Source organism: Lissotriton vulgaris, chromosome 7 (genome assembly GCF_964263255.1).
Source record: "Lissotriton vulgaris chromosome 7, aLisVul1.2, whole genome shotgun sequence".
Taxonomy (NCBI): Eukaryota; Metazoa; Chordata; class Amphibia; order Caudata; family Salamandridae; genus Lissotriton; species Lissotriton vulgaris.
The window spans coordinates 196,947,578-196,968,884 of record NC_141695.1 but is presented as its reverse complement, the minus strand read 5'-3'; the positions used below and the strand labels follow the sequence as shown (position 1 = coordinate 196,968,884).

Sequence of the window (21,307 nt, the reverse complement as noted above, 5' to 3'; positions counted from 1 at the left end):
CTTCAGGTAAAGCCGCTCTAAACTCTTCGGCCGCCCGTGCGGTCAGCTGATTACTGCCTGAACGGATTGTTAAGGGAGGTTCTGTGACTGTTTTCTAACAGAATTCTACCTTTGCTGAATTCCTGTTTGGTTGAATTGTGTGTGGCGGAGCACAGTGGCGGTCTATACCACGTGTTAGCGTTCACATCGGGGATCGTTTTTGTACTATTAAAACGGAGCGCGGTAGTAAGGACAACTACGCGTCTCCGTTGTATAACTGTGTATTTCAAAGGACCTCCATAACTGGGCATGTAGTGAGGTAACTACAGGCTACCCCAGTTCTCTTTGTGTAGTGCACCGTGGGGTGTGTTGTTGGCAGAATTCAGTGGTGGTCGCAACTACGTTTTTCTGTTTGACCTTCACCAAAGATTCTCTACTGGGTCATTACTTAGAGAGCGCAGTGTTGTAGTTCTTACTTCCTACACACTACCGTTTCCCTCTTCCTTTTTGTTGGACCATACATCTTTGCTTTGACTATTTGGAACCCCCTTTGTACATTGAGTCCTCTACCATGTTTGTGGTATGTTGTGAGTAGTGGGTTTGATGTCTTAGTATAACGCGAGTGTGTTTGGTGCGACAGGAGTGTGTTCGTTAACTATATGTTTATGTGTTTCTTAGGCCTTCCTCACAGATTGTGGCAGAAGGGCTATAGTATTTCCTATCCAAGGTCATGTTTTCTTGGTGCTCAGGTACTTGTCTACTTCCTTGGTTATTTAGTGAGACTATATGAGAGTAGCCTTGTATGTTAGGACAGCACTTCACTGATGCCTGTCTTGTCTTCTGTTACAGGTATCCTTTCCCTGCTGACCCTACCTTTACCCATCCCACATTTTTTATTTTAGTTTGTTATTTTTCTCCCCCGCCTAATGGCTCGAACACCCTGTGTTTACACTTCTGGGTGTTGGTGACATTTGGAGGTGGAACCATATTTGCATCGACTGGATCACGGGGAGTAAACCTGACAACTTCCAGACCAACCCCATTGAGTGTTGTTGTGAATGGATTTATAGTGACCAGCAAGGCTCTCGGGTATCTGGCTACAGAGACCTTATGTTGAATATCGTTATCAATAATTCCACACAGGCCCTGTACTGTCGCATTCTCTCTTTCCACAGTTGTCGAATGTACTACTTACTTTTCACTGACATGCATGCAGTAGTGCATGCACTTTCAAAGATTGATGGATAGGTTTGTACCCAAAGATTTGTTTATGTTCAATTGTTTGTCTATGCTGTGCTTTTTTTTACAGGGTGTCTTCTGGTGACCAACATCGATGGACGAAGCGTCGGCTGCAATGGAGGAGTGCCGCTAATAGGAGGATTTTTTTTCTGCAGGCAACTTACTTACCACTTCCAACAGGACCACTACAACCACATAGATACAGTATCCCTTGCCATTGTTTGTCTATGCTGTGCTATTTTTTCTTGTCTCCCAAAACCTTTCCCAAAAACCCCCGTACCCATCCATTTTTCAAACCCTAACCCTCTTCCCCCGGGCTGTGTGGTTTTGATTGATGTGTGACTAAATTATTATTACAGCAATAAATCCACACACTTGCTGGGGAGGATAAGGTGATAGCAACAGGCTGGTGAAGAAATCCGAGGATATATTCTTACTCTGCTTGACAAAGAACCATTGCTAATGTGAAAGAACTTCAACCGAATTAGTAGTTATACTTTACCATTTGTTAGGCTACAATGTGGCACTGCTCTACTGTACTTCTGTCACCTGCTATATTCTCAGTTGTACCGTTGAATTGCTCAGGAGGACAAACCAGATTTCATTTTCTTTTTTTTCATAGGCATGCAACTGCCACTGTGTCACACCACTAGTACCACCGCTATGAGGAAATTTTATCCGACCAAGATTGCCAACCTTATTCGGTGTTTCCCGTGGAGCCAGCCCTGGGTCTAGCCCTACTTTCAAACACAAATTACAGGTAAGATAAGCGTTTGGTGGTTTGGGGGTATAATGGAGTATTAGTACGAGAGACGAGAGACTGAAGGTAGTACTACTAAAGTCCTAGGACTCTTGGATTCACTTCACTTAGTCTGTGAGAGGCACTTAGTGTTGAAAACATTTGGGCATTTACACTTAAAGGAAGAAAATGGAACTAAACTGTAAGGAAAACAGTCAACGTTAAACCCCCACCCACCAGGCAAGCAGTAAAAAACAGGTATGCTCAGATAAAGTTTGAAAAAGTATATTTATATCCCTAACAAAATAATCTCCCGCAAGACCCTCCCTAACCCCAACGATTGTCCTTCAAAAGTCCCCAAAAACCCAACTCCCAATTCCCACCCCCCAAAAGTCTCTAAAAAAGGGGCAAGGGACACTATGGGTGGATGCTGTTAACTTTTTGGGCCAGGGCATCATGCTCCTCGCGGAGCAAGGCGAGCTCCTGCTGAAGGCGGGACACCATCAGGGTAGTGCGGCGCAGGCGTGCCTTCACTGCCTTGCAGGTGCAATGCCTGTGAGAGGCAGCTGTTGGCCCTGCTGCTCGGCGGTGGCGTTTGCCTTTGGCAGCCCGGCTCAGTCTGGGTGGACCACTGTGCTGGGTGGCAGCCCGTGGGGCCACGGAGGCCGATGCAGACGACGTTGTTGTTGTTGTCGACTGCACACTTTCCTCGTCCTCCAGGGCCACCAGCCGCCGATATTCCGCAACAGTGGCCTCGATCCTCCGTTGCCGGGCCGCTCTAGCCAGCTCCTTCCTCCTTGTTCGTTTGGAAGGAGCATCTATATGAAGAAAGAAAGACATAGTCTGTAACCAATGCTCTTTAAGATTAACTCAATCATTCAGCAGAAATTTGTGTTGCAGTACAACAATCAACTTGCAAGCGCATTACATAACTATTGAGGCCAGTATCTATCTAACCTCACACTTCTTCATCCTTGCTCTAACATTAGTGGGAGTTTAAGGAACAAATTCTACGAGCACTGTGGACTTCCATTGGAGTCGACTATGAAAGTACACCAGTCTTATTCTTCTTCTTATCTCTTGTTTTGGAAAATTGGTACGTTATTTTCTGCAAGCCGGCATAATGCCAGCGCAGTAAACTTGCACCCGAGAAAAAGAGACGCACGCCATGAGGAGTGACCTAGACTTGCGTTGCGTTACTGTACCCGTCCAGTACATGCAGGTGGTGAAGCTCTTACTTTTCTATTACGGGTGGCACTGAGAATACTCTGTTACAACTCAAGGGCTACTGCTTAATTAATTTAACTTTCACCCTACAGTGGAAATGAGTACTAGAAATGGAAAATTGAAGAAGATAAATAATCTGATTATCTATCACTTCACATGGGATGTTTTTGCTTATATATGGGATGACTTTAGGTGCTTTGCTTTTTATTGAGTGACCAGTGATACATCCACACATGAATGACTGAGTACTACTAAACTTATTAAGAGAGGTAGGGAGTGGCCACCGTAATAACCGGATCTATGCAGTGCTTGCAATACAAACTACTGCTACTATTTATGGTAGTATTTGGATAAAATTAAAAGTTCTTTTCCTTGCCTTTCCTACACTGGAACGGACGTGCGGGTGCAGTGTTACATGCTCTTCAAAGTTACACTTAGTTCATCCACTGACCGTCTACTCTCTCTAGATCATGGGTACTCACAAACTTTCTCTCAGGGGCTACATTTACAGTGTAGTTTGGGGCCGAGGGCCGCACTGGTGGGGGCGGAGTCAGAGGGGGCGGGGCTAAAGCAAAACGATAACTTGTGACCATGAGGTTGCACACAGGTCCCTGCAGCAGATGCCCTCATCCACTGAGCCACCAGACCCAGCATTTACATACATCTCTCTCCCTCCTGCTCTCCCTCCTGCCCTCCCTCCATCTCTCTCTCCCTCCTGCCCTCCGTCTCCCTCCCCCTCTGTCATCTCACTGTGTGTGTGTCTATCTGTGTCAGCCTTCAGCCCGGGTTGAGACCGCTTCCTCAACGCGCACACACAGACAACAACACCAAAGTACTTAACAGGTCTTTAAAAGACCATTAACATATTATTGAGGCTTTGTTTGTTGTAGCGCCCCTGCTTCTCCACCCTGACAATCACTGCTTGCCCGGCCCCACAGAGCAGAGGCTTTGTTCTATTTCACCTCTTTGTGGCCTTGCATCTCCACTCTGCTCTGTGGGGGCCGGGGGAGCAGTGATTGTCAGAGTGGAGATGCAGGGGCGCTAACAGGTGAAATACAAAAAAGCCTCTGCTCTGTGGGGGCCGGGGGAGCAGTGATTGTCTGCAAGGTCTGCGCACCGCCAAGGAAGGCTTGCCGGGCCACCACCGGCCGGCGGGCCGTACTATGAGTACCCCTGCTCTAGATACACATATGCTATCTAAGAGTCAGATAGTAGCATGATCCAGGTATATGGACACATACAGTTTCTGTGTCACCCACCCAGGCTGTTGTCCTTCCACCCATCATTGCTTCATCATTCACCCAGCCATGCATCTCATATTCTTGCCTTCCCAGCTAGTCTTCAATCTCAATAAGTAAGGAATATATAAGAGCTTACCTCTGGCCGCCACCACCACCGTCTCAACTCTCACAGCCGTCGCCTCCTCCCCTGAAGAATCGCCCTCCGCCTCCGTGTCGAGCACCACCACCTCCACACTGGCCCCGCCACCAGATGTTCCACCTACAAAGTACATTTAAGAATGTTAGAATAAAGCACTCACTAGTCTTTGGTCTAGGAATGAAGACATGTGAAAACAATGTAATTTGTGACTGTCTACGTTAAAGTTAAAAAAAATGTCCCTTTTTCCAGGGAAGGTTGTCTTGCTGCACTTTTTGGCACAACTGATGAAGGCTGTTTTTTTAACACGCACCATTTTTCTCCACACAGACAGAAGATGGACTTCTAACAACAAGATCAAGTTGAAACCAGGTGAGAGCTCGGCTCGACCACAAGAAATGTCTTCAATTAATCGTCAGCACTAACCACTTTTCCATTATCAGTTAAACGTTTAGTTTTATTATGACTTCATTTTAATAAATGTGTTTACTTTTAATAAAGCTTTTAAACTTAAATACAATCTGTGTTTTTTGGTCCAGACTAGAGTGACTGAGCGAAAGGTTTTGCAATTTTTGCAAGCATGAGTCCAGATAGAACACTTCAAAAGACATTATGGACAATCCCAGAGGACTGCACTAAGTTGATAGAGCTATTGCTGACTAGAATCATGGGAGTTTCGCCAACCGTGCAATCTTAATTAGCTACACAGACAGACTAATAAGAATAATCTAGTAATACCGCAGGGAGTCATAGTAGAGGCAGGATAAGAATTTATATACAGTCTACAAGAAGAGCAAAGACAATTTTGAAAAAAGTCAAATGAGGAACGCTAGGAAAAATAGGTACTAGTCTAAAATGAAAACTTACTGGGGCCAGCAGAGGAGCCCTCGCCTGCCCGATCCTGGCCCTGTTGAACAGCATCCGCCGCCTGCTGCTCCTGTGTCCTCCTCTCGCCCCTGGGGGGAGCTGACGTACAACATGAAAGAAAGAACAGAAAACATGGATGATTGTTGCTTGTCAATGTCAACCAAATCAAACATTTCAAAAGAACAATAACAAAATATTTCCGCAAAATTATATTGATTATGGTTACTTTTCATTTATTTGCGGACCTGTGACTTCGAAAGTCACGTAACTCACTAAACAAAGTACTGAAACGTTCACCTAGGACTGGCAGGCAGCAGTCCGCAGGCAAGACGCAAAGTGACAGACAAACTCCATTGTGATTTCAGTCAGATCAGTGACAACACTAACAGTTGCCTGCTACATTACCAGTCATTTAAATAGTCAAACTATCAATCCACCGCCACTATTTTTCTTATTGTCAGGGGTACAAAGGAAGGGGCAGATTTAAGCCCTTGCGGCTCTTTTGCGCCGTTCTTGCGTGACTTTTGTGACGCAGCAGCTAAACAAAAAAGGGCGCCATGGTGCGGCGTATAATATTATAACAACGTGACGCATTTGGGAGATGCATCCCGTTATAAAGCCCTGCGCCATCAGGGGGCGTTCCGGCGCAAGGGAGGGCATTCCTGCGCTGGAACACATCCTAATAGTGGCTGAGGGAAATCTACAAAATATCAATCAGTCACCTTTAGGACAATGATGCGTCACACAAACCCTGCACCTGCTTGAAGCAGACGTACGGCTTGACCCAGCATTGGGGAGATAGGGTACCCCAGAGCATTGATGGAGCTGCGCCATCGTTGCGACGCAACTCCAGCAGTAAAGCTTCGGTGACGTTTTGGGCCCATGGTGCGCCGCATTGCAAATACGCCGCACCATGTTTGGTGGTGGTAGCGGGCCGCACAATTAATGGCGCATCCCTGCTACTTTGCAGGGATGCGACGGTAATTGCAATTCTGCCCCTTAGGGGCATACTTACTTACGCGTTCTGGCGCATCTCCAGAGATGCGCCAGATCAAATGCGTCACGCAAAACTACCCTTGCGACACGGCAGATGTGCCTCATTTACAATGCGGCGCGCCCTGGCGCAAGGGTAGGCACTTGCGTGACGCATCTCGTCACGTAAGAGCGACGCATCGCTGGAGTCACGTCGCCAACGCAATGCAACTCCAGTAATGCTCAGGGCCACCCAATACTTAACATGCTGTGTCAGTCCTTTCGCCTGCTTCGAGCAGACATAAGGAATTGAATTGACGTAGCAGCGTCGCAGAAGTGCCTGCGTTAAATCTTGTAGATTTCACGCAGGCAATTTTGCGAGGCGCACAGCCACTGGACCGCCCACCCTGCGTACTAGGAACGCACCCATTGTGGTGCAGGCCCATGGCTTTATAACGTGACGCATCTCCCTAGATGCGTCATGCTGTAAATGACTCGCAGGGATGCGGCACGTTTACGCCGCTGTTGCGTCACGCAAGGCAACGTAAACGTGGCGCAAGGGGCTTGTAAATGTAATCTGCCCCCTAGTGTCTAGCATTACGCAGTTCTGTAAAGTACACTCATACATAATAGTTACTCAGGCCAATGAGACCACGAAATAGAAAACAAATAAGCATAGTAGCAACGCCACTGAGAAATCGTCATCAGCGGCATTATTGGCTTGCTCCATGTAAAAAACAAATATTTGCAATACAACAACACAGAGCAGGAGAAAACATCATAGTAGTGAGTGATTAAATGGCTACTACTACTCACCAAGCCCGGGGATCTCCAAGCCGAGCTGGTCCAGCAGGTCGCGCTCGCGGTCCAGGAGGTCCGTCCAGCGATGGGTGACCTGGCTGTAGGTGCGCTGGACCCCGTAGAGGTGGGATATGGCCCAGCACACCTTCTCCCACCGCTTCCGGCGCTCCCGCATGTTGTAGCCGCCGGCCGCGATCCTGCCGCCTCCCGCGATGGTCCTGGGCAGGCGGCGCTGGACGAAGTAGACCAGCGCGCCCACTTCCTCCGGGCTGAATATCTCCCGTCGCGTCACCTGCTCCCCCCTCAATCTCCCGCATGCTGTCCTGCCACTGGGTCCAGCACTACTCCCCGCCGCCGCTGCGGCCCTCAAGTGCCTGGGCAGCTTCACGGCGCCTGGCTTGACCATGGTCTGGGCAGGTAAGGTAGGAAGAAGTAGAAAATTAAGAAAGAATAGGATAGGGGAAAAGAAAAGAGTTTAAAAAAGTAGTTTAAAAGTAAAGAAAAATAGCAGAAAAGACAAAAATATACAGCTAGGAAAAGAGAGGGATAGATAAGAAGCAAAATCGTAAAAAAAAAACTGAAAACAAGCAAAGGATGGCAAAGATACCAAGAGGATTAAACACCATGCCCAGACACAGGAAATGAATGAAAAACAAGATGGCCGGCGCCCGTTCACGAGCGCGAAAGTAAGTTCGCGCGAGATTTTCCTCGCGATCTCGTGCGAACCTCTAGATTTCCCGCGCGATCTCGTGCGAACCTCTACTCGCAATGCGCTTACTGCGCGAGATTATACATAGCGGGCGGAAACGGAAATACGTCACGCAAACAAAATGGCCGCGCCCGTACTCGACCTTGGGGTAAATTCGCGTGTTGCGCTGCAAGCGGCTCGCGAATACTGCAAAAAAACTCGCGAAACAACAAGCCTCAAAAAAATAAAATGCTCATTCGCACGAATTGGCGGCTTCCGCGGTCGGTTTCGCACGACGCCGCGCCCCGCGAATAGCGCGAAAAAAACCGAAAAACGATTTCAGCAAAAGCAAAAGCAATGAGCAGGTGCAAAAGGTCAACCTCATGATTTGTAATGATTCTTTGTAGTGCTTCCTGAGGGGGCCCTCCAGAATTCGGTTGCCTGCTTGCAACTATTGTGTGACCCTGCTCTGACCTTAACTGTATGCCACAAAGGTACTGATTTACAGCTAAAGGCGCAGACAAGCAGGTGCCAGGCTGGAACTTTAAATTCTTTCAGTGACACATTAATTAGCCCCTAATTCATTATTGTCAGTTGGGGCAGGGCAGGTGTTGTTAATAAACTAACCCCAAATTAATTCATGTCAGTTCAAGCAGGGCAGGTGGGCTTGCTTTTCCCCCCCATCTTCTACAGTGATGATGAACCAGAGGGTGGCATTGATGTAACAGAGGGTGGCATGGGTCAAAGAGAGGGTGCCAGTGGTAAAACAGAGGGTGCTGGGAGGCTGTGATGATGAACCAGACGTAGAAACAACATAGTCGCGACCGTTGCGAGCCGACAAGTAAGTTCGCAATTGCGAACTAGTACCAAATCCTCGCGAACTGGCAGAAACAATTGCGAACACACAAAAAAAAAAAATCTGCAAATTCGCGGGAATTCGCGGATTTTGTGGATTGCGAGTTCGCAAATCCGCAAAATTCGCGAACGCGAGATCCGCAAAATTCGCCCATGCTTACTGAAGACACGTCCTGCGGCCTGGTCCCTGAATGTGTGCAAGGGGACGGTATTGATTGAATCAAGATGGCGGCTTCACATAAAGCTGACTCAAGTGTTGCTGCTGATGCTATGCAGACAAAAACTGGTTTTCAGTTTGTACATTCTTCAGAATTTTTCCATCCAAGGCTGGTTGAGAGTTTGTAGAACGATGGCTTCAGATTTTCAACATACGGTGTGGTGACGCGGACTGAGAGGGGGCGCTTGGTTCCTGCCCCCTACCCAAGTCTTGTTGCCCTAGTGTGGCCTAAGATCGCCCCCGACATAGGCGGTCGGCTCCCGGGGTCCGGCTGAACTTTTTTCCTCTTCCTTTCTGCATCTTGTCCCACAATCCGTTTGACCTGAAGACACGACCAGGTCCCTGAATGTGTGCAGGGGGACGCTAATGATTGAATCAAGATGGCGGCTTCACACAAAGCTGACTCAAGTGTTGCTGCTGATGCTATGCAGACAAAAACTGGTTTTCAGTTTGTACATTCTTCAGGATTTTTCCATCCAAGGCTGGTTGGGAGTTTGTAGAACGATGGCTTCAGATTTTCAACATACTACTCTTCAACATTCTTCATAAATGTAACAATGTGAGACTCACTAGGAGAACGGCCGTTTATCTTTCCTTTCAAAATGCTGCCAACAATATTTTCTGAATGGAAGACACCATCTTGTAGCATAAAGAGCTGCGTCAAGGGTGGTTTTGCCCAGAATGTCTTGTTTTCTAGTGCTCGTAATGACGAAGCCAGAACTGCCGAAAGGGATTCTGGTCCTGCCTCTACTTATTGGAGACATTGAACTATACTCTGCACCTGCCTGGCCTCTGCCAAAATGGCGCCAGTATGGGAGCGACTTGCAACTCCTTATGACGTTCTAGTTACTTAGCCTTGACGTAATGGGGATGTATGCGGTCTTTGTGCACATGGCGGGCGGGGAAGGGTACTGACTGGGAATACGGACAACCCTATTGATGTCGATTTTTCATTATTGATTTTTTTATTAATAAAGCTTCGAAGTAAGTTACCCATTATACTTGCCCATGGTGTGCGTATGGACGATTTTATTGTAACTGATCCTGTTATACTTTCAATTATAAAATCAACCTTCACTGATCCTGCAACCGTTTGTCACATTTAGTTTTTTCAATTAAATGGCTCGCTTGTTACATACTCCTATAACCCTGGCTTTTGACCCTTTCCTACGCACGGTCTGTACTACCGCCCTCGGGCGATCTATGTAATGAACAGACTACCATTGCCGAAACACAAGGGAATGCATCTCAGAGAGATAGGTCAAGTACGTGGTAGATAAAAACATTTTCGTGTTTATGCACGCTGATGTGCTTTGAACGCTGCCCCCCCGTCCCCCCCTCTCCTCATCATTTAGATTACCACCGCCCATTGCACAAAAGCGTACCGGGCGCTCCCCACGCAAAAAAACCCGATTTTTACAGATTCTTTACAGTTGGGGCCATAAACTACATCCGCAGGGCTAGGTGATAGCCTGGGACCGGCCTGGACAATCGGACACAGAGGAAGAGGAGTGTCAGAGGGTGCGGTAGTGAATAGGGTGAAAGGGAGGTGTCGGGCGGACACGGGGTGTGATTCTCAGGGAAGAGCAGCGCAGATGGTGTAGTATGTACTGTAATTATTATTACTAGGTTGCTTTAAGGAATGTATGGATTTATTCTTGTGAAGAGCTTACTACAGATGGGGAGAGGTTTATGGCCCATGCATGAGAGAGAGAGCGGGGGTGACCAGTGCGTGGGGGAGATGCTTGCGAGGGTGGGGAGCCGTGCTGAGGATCGGCAGCGTGCAGAGAGTGGGTTTGGTCAAGGCATCTAAAATGGCTGCCGTGCACGACAAAACTGTGGCATTGAAAAAAAGTCAAGATGGCGCAGACAATGTTTATCAATACGGATTAATTTTCCACAGAGAGAACGGGGGAGGTCAGAGAGGGGGGGTGTTCGTAGCGCCAGGGAGACGCGCTAGGGACTGGCGAGGAGCAGAGGGGCCATAGCGCTTTCAAAATGGCTGCTGCTTGCTAGAGCGTACGTGCCTGAGTGAGGACAAGGTGGCGCCGATTATGTTGACATCGCAAACCAGATTTTAACACTTAGACATGAAAGTGAAAACTGCACCATTGCTCCCCCCCGACTGACACCCTCCTTTGCCTCAGCTTGGATCATCATTTGCTAAAGTGTTCAAAGACCCCACCGTGAGTATAAGCACAACCGGGGCCTTACTGCACACCCTACGCAGCAAGACAATCTCTACCTTCTCCCTTTTCCATGTTCCAACGCTTTGAAATGAACAATATATTTACTCGCAGTGACAAAATGGCGGTCAACACTTCCTGATTTCCTTCGAATCGAACGTTAACAGACGTCACGCAGCATAAAAAAAAAATCCGCTCACGCGCAGCCGCTGGAAGACACGTATCAACATATATGAGCATCCTCAGCCACCCTCAGAAAACATAGGGGGTCAGGATACGTCTCCTGTACCCCCTTATACCCATTTCCCACATTGTTTTTCCTCCATCTTGTAATTTAATTAAAACGAAACACAAAATGGCGAATTCCCGCTTCGCTACCGGTTCGCGACCCGGTTCGCGAACCGGGAAGCGCTTCCACCGCGAAAAATCAAATTTTTTTTATTTTCCCCATGGGACCCTTTAATAACCCCAGCATCATTCCTAGGGGGTCAAGAGGGGTCTACCTTGCCCCCTTTCATTAAATTCCCCCTTCGTTTTTCTCCTCCTCTTGTCTCTCGATCCTACCGAGAGACAAGATGGCGGCCGGTCCGGACTGTTTAGAATGTTGACAGACACCGGAGAGCCAATCAGCTTCGCTTTGCGAAGTTCCGTTACGCGAAAAGTACGCGAACCGGAGCGCTACCCGGGACGCTGTCACAGATATATCTGTTTTTTAAAACGTTAATTTCTCAAAATCCACTGGAACACATATATTGAGACCTAGCAAAGGCACATCGGGCTAACAGTCCCTACAATTTTGCCAAGTTTCGTGCAAATCCATTCAGCCGTTTGAGCTAAAAGTGAGGCCAACCGCCCTATGGAAAAATGAATGGGAAAAACGCGTTTTGGGACCCCCCTTTTTTCTAGGCCCCCCCTTGACGAAACCCCCCAAATTTTCAGGGGCTGCTCAGAAACAAAATGTGCCATTTTCCTGAAAATTTCAGCCAATTCCGTCCACAAACGCCAAAGTTATTAGACATAGAATTTTCAAAAGTCCCATAGAGAAAAAACCCTAACTATATATACCTACTGGCGACCGCCAGTAGTTAATATATATATATATATATATATATATATATATATATATATATATATATATATATATATATATATATATATATTCTTTTGAGCTTTCAACCTCAAACCCTATTTTTTCGCTCTTGCCTGTCTTTCTCCTAAACCTACAGGCTGTGCAATTTGTTTAATAAAGTTCTGAAGTATTTTTTTATGTCAACCCTCAGGTCTTTCTCCATACCAGCCCTGTCTTCGTATGGTGTCAGTGCCAACCACTGGCCCCCTGCGCCTAAAGTGGGCTGAACCCCAAATGTTTGAATGCAGCCCTCACCGCCACTTTCACCACTATCACTATACTAAGGGGTGTCATGACCAGATAAGAGATATCTTTTAATTATGCCTAGTAGTAGGCGAACATTTTATGTCTGTGCGAAATGGATCGTGGAAGTGGATTTAACCCTCTACACCACAGCACAAACGGCAACCCAAGCTAATACACAGTCCCTTGTTAGCATGCAGGAATGTAAGCTGTGCGGCCAAACTACAGTCCAGTGCTGTTCTAATTCCCAGGTAGCCTGCTCTATATTATTGCATATAGGTCAATTATTAATGGGTACTGTTGTGTGCGAGGAGTCTATTTATTGTTGCAAATAAAAATGCAAGAGTAAAAAGCATAGTCATTTTCAATGCCAACAGCTCTAACTTTAACAAATGTGAGACCTACTGCATTGCAAATGCTTGATTTCAATGTGGGTAGCTGTGGTTTTTCAGCCTTACCTAGGGAAACCTACCAATCCTTACTGAGAAGCCCTTGCAAACAAACAGTGACAGTCTTCAGCAGGGATAACATAGGGTATTGGCAGAGGAAGGAATATAGGAGCACAGATCTCCCTTGGTCCTGCCACAAATAATGAAGGTGGTTTTGCGCGTGCACACTGGCTGGTGACCTTGAAAACAATGTGTTCTGGCATAGTCAAACCCGTTGCACGAAGAAGCTACCCCTCGCACACGAAGAGCGTGGAAAACAACCCAACAATGGTATGACCCAGAAGGGACAAGAAAGGAGATAAGACTACAAAAGAACTAACCAAAGAACTGTCGGTGTCATTTATGAACTGGTGATGTACATACAATGTACGGCAAACAGTATGTATATGATTTAGGAATCAAAGTATGACATTTCACAATTGATAATTTATGATCAGGGGTCATACACTTTATGAGCAAGGTGTATGCATGTAATCTTATTAAAATTGCGGCCAACAATGACCACTATAACCACAACGCATGTTGGCTGTTTATTAGGGAATACAAGGTTGGGTTTGTGCATGTACACTGGAATGGGCACAGTGCGGGGTTATTACCCACTGCTGAGACATCACAAGGGAAACATTGACTTACCTGTTGCTTCATCGACTTGCCCAGGTCTCCAGAGACCCAAGCACAGCAGCAGAATTGCAGTTAGCGATGACCTGCGCAGGTAGCAGAAGTCAACCACAGTGATAAGCGTAAACCCACGCTGGGAGCAGACTTCAACCCACACTGACAAGCGTAGACCCGTGCAGGGAGCAGAAGTCAACCCACACTGACAAGCAGCTATCACAGCGCTGTTTTGAATGCCATCCTGCAGCCTTTTGGCAGGGATTGGGTGGGATGGCAGAGAGCGTGGTAATGGTAAGTGGCAGGAAATCAGGTACCTGTATATCAGTTTGCGGGAGGGGAATTATGCAGAGCGTGGTTGGGGCATGTGTCAAGCGACCAGGTATTTGTTTTAATATTTGGATTTGGTCAAGGCTAGTTATTTTCACAGGGAGTTATGGATGATTGGCAGGAGGCCAGGTATTCATTTTTCAGTTGGGAGTTGTGCGAAGGTATGTCGAGCCTGGTGGCAGTAGGTGACAAAAGGCCAGTTGTTTACACGTTAGTAGCGTCCACCTTTATTCCTCTGGCCATGAGTTTACTTTGAGAGCAGAGGCATATGAATTTAGGGGCACAGATATCAGAAACTTACAGATGTGTAACTGAATAACTGGGATGGTTTTCACCATGGGGTTTTGAGAGACATAACAGAAAACTTGAGCCTTGCCCTTGCTGTCTGTCCTGATGTGAATCAGAATCACTTACTGAAAGACATCAATGTGATTCACTATTATTCATTTAGCGCCGAGACACCCAAGGGTAATTGTTCGCGCTCTATAAGTGTCAGTAAATAAATTTACAATGCTATATCTTCTTTTTCTTCTCCTTCTCCACACTATTATTCAGCACACTATTACTTTACTTACTATGGGGTAGTTTTCTCGTACCCTTTTTCATCTACTGAACATAAAAAAACTGGGCTTAGGAGTCCTTCTAAGTCTTTGGGTTTAGGTTCCTGACCCACAGATTCTTCGCTTATGTCTGGGTCGTGATGATTATCTTGAAAGTAGCCATTAAGGTTGAAACGTTGTCAACATTATAAAAGCCATACTTGATCCTGTTTCATTTATTGAAGGCCATAGCTGTGTACATCTACCATTTATGTACCCAGCTGACTCATATTGACAGTTATTTCCCCTTTTCCATTTGTAATTACTTAGAACACTGATCGGTGTTGTTATTGTGTTCTGTGTTACATTTGTTGATTTTATTGAAATATTTGTGGTTGTGGCTAGTCTCTCACTGTTAGAAATGGGATTTCTGGTTGGCTAAGGCTTCCACTTAAGCCAGGCAGAAACCACCACTCTAGTCAGGGCAAAGGGGGTTACATGCTGAAGGTAACCCCGGCTCACTGCCTTGCTACGAGCAGTCAGGATTTTATCAGAGGCAATGTGCAAAGCGTTTGCGCAACACACACACAGCAGCAACGCACTAGGCACACCACAAAAAGGAACTCCACACAAGGTTATATAAAAAAATAGCCTTTCTATTATCATAAACACATTAGAATCATGATCACACATATACAATGTGCCAGCTGGCACTAGGCGATATTTATAGGGGATTATATACAGGACCAGGCCAATTAGGCCACAGTCAGAACCATCAGAACAGGTAAGTAAATCTAAAACATTACCAGAAACTACTGGTACCATAACAAACTCAGCATTATCACATTAGCATTAGACATCCTCCTAAGATATCATAGCATGACATTAGGCATAACCACATTAGGCCCAAACCACATCAGCATTAACACATTACGCATTAGGCCTCACCAGCATACACACAGTATACAATACCCTCATAACCCTAATATCACTGGAGGCATAAATCAGGGTGCATAAATCACATCACATAAATCACATAATGCAATCACAATCAAATTAGGCATAAAACACATTGTGTAGCTTTGCAGAGCCTGGCGCTCTACCAATCTCACCCACAATGACTCCAGGCCATCTGGCCTTTCACCTGGGCCCTAAACGTTCTTTGTCCAGAATGTCAGGGCTTGGCTGCCATTGCTGCAAACTCCAAAGTGCGCAATTGTGCTGGCTTAAACATTGCAGCTGCTGCTAATTGCGGTGCAGCTGTGAAGAAAGCTGTAGGCAATGGCACCCTGGGGCCCCGCTCGGGGGCTTTCTTAAACAACACATTCCCCAATGTTGCAGTTGCCCGCTTCGGTGGTGCAACTGAGAAACAAAAGGGGGGCACTGGCACTTCTGTGCCCTCTGGGCCCTACAAGACAAATGTTGCCTAAGGAAAAATGGTGCGGGCACCCCGGGGCCTACTGAGCCCCCCTGGGGCCCTGAAACCAATGTGTCCCAATGTTGCAGCTGCCCACTGCCAGGTGGGGCAGCTGTGGCAGAGATGAGCACCGAGAATGTGCCCCGATCAGCACCACTGGGTCCTTGGATTATCAGCACCCAACAATGGCCCAAAGGAATTAGCACAGGCATTCACCGTGCCATTGGGAGTTCCCACTAGGACTCTAACTAAATGCGCCCACGTTCCCAGGACTCTTGGAACAAAATCGTCCGCAACGTTGGAGCGGCCGGCCCTCCTGCGGGTCCGCTCAGCAACTGGGCACTAACGCTGTGCCAACCTGAAGCCCCACTCACTGGGTTCTCTGGGACTCCGTCTCTTCTTCAGGCGACATGCAGGGCTCCAGCAACTCACGGGGGCCCCGTTCAGGAACACACTGACCTCCGGACTTCCTCTGGTTCAGGGGCAGGTAACGGGGATCCTGCAACATGGAGTGCGATCTCCGTCGAGCCTGGCCTCCCATCACGCCTCTTCCAGCCGGCCCTTCCTGTTGCTGGCCCTGCCCACATCCCGGCAGCTAGCCTAGCTTCCTGGCCGCGGCGGTGACTCTTCTTCGGTGCCACAGTGCGGGGTGGGCACCTGCTTCAGATAAAAGCCATTTCGGGGTGGGCATCAGCTTTTCCCCTCAAACGCGGGGTGGGCTCCCGCGTTAAAAAAAGGTAATTGGGGGGTGGGCACCCTCTCCAAAGGCACTGATGTGGGGTGGGCTCCCGCTCGGTCTCCAAGCATAAATCAGCGGGGCAGACTCCCGCAAACAGCACAAAGGCAGGGTGGGCACCCGCCTTCAAATCATGAAGAAAGCGGGGTGGGCACCCGCTCTAAAGACACAAGAATGTGGGGTGGGCACCCGCTTCCAAAGCAACCTCGGGGGGATACCACACAGGATTCCCTCACAGCCGCACGCTGCCGATGCCAGCTCTTCTCCTCTGCTGGCAAATTGGATATAAAGCGTTCCCCTGGGGGCAAGAGTCCTTCAGCGTTTAAGGGGCGTAGCTGGGCCCAGGGAGGCCAGAACACAGGGCCCTCCAACAGGGAGGCAAGCCCCCATGGCAGTTCCTCTTGGGCCCCAGCAGCAGCAATCCCCCAGCAAGTACAGGAACAGCACCACTACATGGGGTCACAGCCCCTACATGTATACTACTTTCTCCTTTGTCTGCCGTGCAGTGCTTGGGGGAACCAGATGCAACTGATTTAGGGGGAATTGGAGCACTGTTTACAAGGTTCCTCTCCCCCTTTGTCAGGTGGGGGCTTGTCATCAGACACACCACAGGGGAGCAGAGCCAGCATTGTACAGGCTAGGCACATGCCTATTCAGGGACCAGGGGACTACTCTAAATGCAGATGCCCTATTCAGCCTAGCGCTGACTCACTTTGCCCCTCTTGGAGCCACACACACCTCACCAGCCCCTGTCACTCAAAAGCCAGACATGCAATTCACATCAGGCTGGCAGACACATAGCACACAGAAATGCCAACTTCTAAAAGTGGCATTTCTAAAATAATTTCAAATAAACCAAACTTGACTACGCTGCACCTCTCATATCAGGAATTAGCACTGAAATACTTATCAGGGAATCTCCAATGCATTCCTATGTGAGGGCAGCCGCACAGTAGTGAGGAATAAAAATAACTGTTTGTCACTACCAGGAAATGTTACACACTTATCTAATACCTACAATGCACCGGCCCACAGGGCGAGCTAGAGCTTACCATAGGGCAGTGCTTATTTTGTAAAAAATATTAAGTGCCGGGGCTCAAAGTTTTGCTCAGAAGCCGCCACTAGCACTGGAGAAGGTTCTGGTGCCAAAAACCAAGACCGGGTAGGCCTGTGCACCCTTTATGCACATTTATCCCACCACCAGACACTCTGTGCCACTCTCTCTCACTCCTGCACGTTCTTTGTTGTCTCTGCTTCAACTATTTGTAACTGTTCAATCTTTTTCTTTGTCACCCCTTTTGTTTTTTTCTCTCTCTTGTCTTGGGTCAAAGTGTGATAGGAACAATAAGTGCTGGTGCCCAAAAATAAGTGCTGGTGACCCACCTGCAGCCACCGGATCAAACTAAGCACTGATATTACTTAACGGTTCACATCCAGATGCATCTCATGGATTCCAGTGGCCCTGGTCAAACAAGGAAAATGTGTCCTTGCAGAGCAAGCGGGTGATGGCGGTTAACTGGTGGTCCCAAGTGGGCTGGTATTATAAATAAGGGGTGCTTCCTCTGCCACTAACTGACCATCCTCATAACTCTTCATATGAGCACAGTGACAGGATGGTTTTATTCAGTCACTGAAGGGGCATCCCCCCGTTTCTTTCAATATGCTTTTTTTGTTTTTTATTTTCAGCCTTTCAGCAGCTTGGCACTACTAGTCTACTGCACACAGCACTGTCAGTTACAAAGACAGTGTAAGACAGCCATACCGCAATTACACACTCAACTTGAAGGGGACCCCTCAGGATTACAGGGCTCACCCTGGACCCCCACCCACACACTATGTAGACTGCGGGGGTTTACTTTACATCCCTGGTATCGAATATCAGCGAGGCTTACAACCGTTCTGTAAGCTGCCGGAATGCCAGTCCTGTACACTCATCTTCACCTTTCATTTTTCCAGTAGGAGGCACAGTCGTGTTGCTCTCCGTCAGATTGCATATCGCAGGCCTTCATTTTGATTAACATCTTCTTTCTTTCTGACCTTAGGACTTCTTTGATCTCTCAATCACACAAGAGGAAATAGTGTAATTCTACCCCGCCAACGGCCAGGCAGTCACCCAGATAATTATTTTGAACAGTTATCAGGCAATTCAACTGCAAGTGAAGAAATGTATAGTCTTGATCTTGGGAAATAAGTGCTGCACCTTCACAAATTAAGCTCTACCTAAGGGGTGACTGACATGCAGTAAAAGGGGGGTCGCGGACATGGCACACACTTTAGGAGCCACGTCACAGCGGCAGTAACACTACGTGCACTGGCCCTGCAAAGGCAGAGGCCTGAGATAGGTTTGAAAGGCTACTTTGGTGGGTGGTGCAATCAGCGCTGAAAGCTCGCCAGTAGCATTTAATTTACCAGCCCTGGGTACATGAGGCACCACTTTACAAGGGACTGATAGGTAAATTAAACAGGCCAAACCGATGTAGACCAATCTTACTACATTTAACACAGAGAACACACACCCTTTTCACTGGACAGCAGTGCTAAAGTGCCTAGAGCCCTAAAACCACCAACACCCTGTCAGAAAAAAGGCTAGGAGGAAGGCAAAAAGTTTGGGGATGACCCTATAAAAAGGACCAAGTCCAACACTGATTTTTCTCTAAAACTACAACAATTGTGTTGAGTAATTAATTTGCTTAAAATGCTTGAAGAATATTGTCATCAGATGAGTGCCATTGTTTCTTATACATGATTGATATGGAAAACAGAGGAGGAAACTGGCATGGCATTAATCACTATAACAGCAAACAGAACAGATGATGGACGGAATGCTGAACAATCTAAGTATTCACCCCCAGTCCCTATAACAACATCGACATAACTATATGTCTAGGTAATGAGGTTTAAGGCATTAAGAAAGGCAAATATGAGATCTAAACGGTTGATGATTGCTCAGTGCATCAGCATTGTTTGAAGTATTCTGCTGATGTACTGTAAACCTGACTTGACAGCAACTGATGAATCATTGCAGAACATATACATAGGTTGCATGGACAATAACCAAGACCTGACACTCTTGGCACACTTTATAATCATGGATAAAAGTGGTATCTTGAAGTTTTTGCACATGCTAAGATTCACGGTGGAGAAGAGCCCTTTGTGCACGGAGGGACTGCTAAAGGTGAGTGCAGGCATGGCAGTCTGCTGGTGAGCAAGCTTAGGGACCCAGAAACATCTGCAGAGTGGGGAGTCCAAAATCTGAACGAGTTGGTCATTCCCTGAAGTAGTAGGAAACCATCAGCACTGTAGTCTGTGCCATCTGCTATAGTAGGTGTAAAATATGATGGTCACAGCCAATGGGTCTCCTCACCTGCTTTGTTTACCTGTGAATTTGAATGGCATTGCCGACTCCCAAGAAAGATGATTTTGTAAATCTGCTGAGATTGGACTACTTTTCACTTTTGCAGTTGGCAGAATTATGAGCTAAACTGCAAAACCGCAAGAGAGTCCACAGTGATTACCTAGAATTGTACACAGGCAGATGGGTTGTGATGGGATGCGCTTCTAACGTCATGGTGCAGCATCATTCGTGTCTGTAGTGTACACATATTGTATTTATTGTGTGAGCATGTTTATATCTCATTCTGAAACATCGCTCACCTCTATTCCTCCAAGACTACCCGCAATATTACAAATGAAAGCATTTGGTATAATTTAGAAAAGAAAGGCATTGCTAGGTACCTTTCTGTTCCAACACAGCACAGTGCAGAATTTGCCATGCAACAAGAAAGAATACATTGGTCCATCCCAGAAAATAATATAGAGGTCGCATTCTTGACACTATGCATCAAAACCATGGGCCAAATACTATTTACTTTTCCTGTCCTGAGGAAGGCCCACCTTACAAAAACTTTCTGCAACTTTATAATGTGTTTTAACAATGTTTCATAATTCCCCTGTGTGTTCAATAGTCACCTCCAGGCCCCCATCCTGCTTCCTTCACACCCTGAATGAAGAAAAGTCACATCTGACCCTTTCTTGCACTGCCCACAACTCTGCTGATCTATCTCCAGTACTCACACTAGTGTAATTAATGACTACTTCACAAGCATCCACAGCCAGTTTTGTAAGACTTACTCGTTATGGAGAAGATCTGATTCCCTTTTATGCGAAAATCCAGGTCTTTTAAATATGTCTCCGTCCAAACAATCCGTCTCCTTCTGCAGACCACACTCTACACTGATCCCAAGAGATGTGGAAAAGGAGAACCGTGATCGCTCTGAGCTTCATACTCTAGAGTTAATAGATAACAACTTCTGTTGTAAACTGAGATAACCTCAATTTAAGATCAATTTACTGCTCTGTCTTCATTGTTTGGAAGGAGAAAGAGGGAAAGCAGATTGAGTACAAAGGTTGACCATAAACACCATCTCAAGAATAGCAATCTTTTACAAGTTACTCGAATTCAACTCCATTGGAGAATCTCTGCAGTGGCACAAAACACATCTGGAAAGCGTATTTTTACGCCTTATGTTTTGCTTAAGTCTTCTTTTAGTAGTTTTCGTATGGGTGCGTTATAATCATGAGCAGTCCACACTCATGTGTATTCTGTGTGACTGATTTAGGACTAGAAGAGCCCGTGTTTAAGATGTAAAGGTATTTCTCTGTTCTATAGTATTTTTCTTTTGCGTTAGAGATATATATATGACTA

The 21,307-nt window shown here is 46.8% G+C and overlaps 1 protein-coding gene across 1 annotated transcript in view; it reads right to left on the bottom strand.

Moving 5' to 3' along the window:
- The window catches only part of LOC147701178 (claudin domain-containing protein 2-like), a 171,797-nt gene extending 150,890 nt beyond the window's left edge, over window positions 1-20,907 (bottom strand). The window contains exon 1 of the mRNA XM_086929933.1: window positions 20,734-20,907. The gene's annotated coding sequence lies outside the window, so the exon portion shown is untranslated. The remainder of the gene's footprint in view (window positions 1-20,733) is intronic.
- Window positions 20,908-21,307: the final 400 nt, after the last annotated feature.